We start from the raw sequence: 661 nt of genomic DNA, 5'->3' as shown, positions 1-661 counted from the left end.
AATAAACCTTATAAACCTTTATTTATTGAAATATCCTTTACAATGAATCATGCACAATAAGAGCAAGAAGGTAACTAGTCTAACTAGTCATTCTGATTTCAAGCATGCCTCTGTAGATGAAAGTGAGCGGAGCAGAACAGATGAAGAGGAACTGACCGTTTGATCTGGTCGAGCTGGGTCAGAACTGACTTGACCACCCTAATAGCGTCAGATGGCTCTGTTCCTGCTTGAGCGGCGCTCCGCGAGGCTGTGAGACTCTCCACCTGACGAACACACATTATTAACCCTCAGAAACTCAGGGGAGCAGAACTGCAATGTTTGTATACAGCAAACTTTCACTAAATACACAGCTTGCTTAAGTCACAAAATGCACGATTTTTAACACTTTTAACACATTTATACATTTACAAAGAAATTGGTCGACATTTAATAATATTTTATTTTATTCCAATATTTTGTTATTACTTTTATTTATATTTTTAAGACTTGTAATGTTTTTTAAAGAAGTCTCTTCTGCTCACCAAGATGCATTTATTTGATGAAAAATACAGTAAAAACAGGCAAAATTGTGAAATATTATTGTAATTTTAAAAACTGTTTCTTATGTGTATATCTGTTAAACTGTAATTTATTTCTGTGATGCAAAGCTGAATTTCCAGCA

At 34.3% G+C, this 661-nt stretch overlaps 1 protein-coding gene across 4 annotated transcripts in view; it reads right to left on the bottom strand.

The window, feature by feature from the left end:
* The window catches only part of trip13 (thyroid hormone receptor interactor 13), a 10,391-nt gene that overhangs the window by 6,148 nt on the left and 3,582 nt on the right, over window positions 1-661 (bottom strand). The window lies entirely within an intron of this gene.

This window comes from Sinocyclocheilus rhinocerous, unplaced genomic scaffold (genome assembly GCF_001515625.1).
Source record: "Sinocyclocheilus rhinocerous isolate Xijiao unplaced genomic scaffold, SAMN03320098_v1.1 scaffold1614, whole genome shotgun sequence".
NCBI lineage: Eukaryota > Metazoa > Chordata > Actinopteri > Cypriniformes > Cyprinidae > Sinocyclocheilus > Sinocyclocheilus rhinocerous.
The sequence above is the reverse complement of the archived record's forward strand: the minus strand, read 5'-3'. Positions and strand labels throughout refer to the sequence as shown.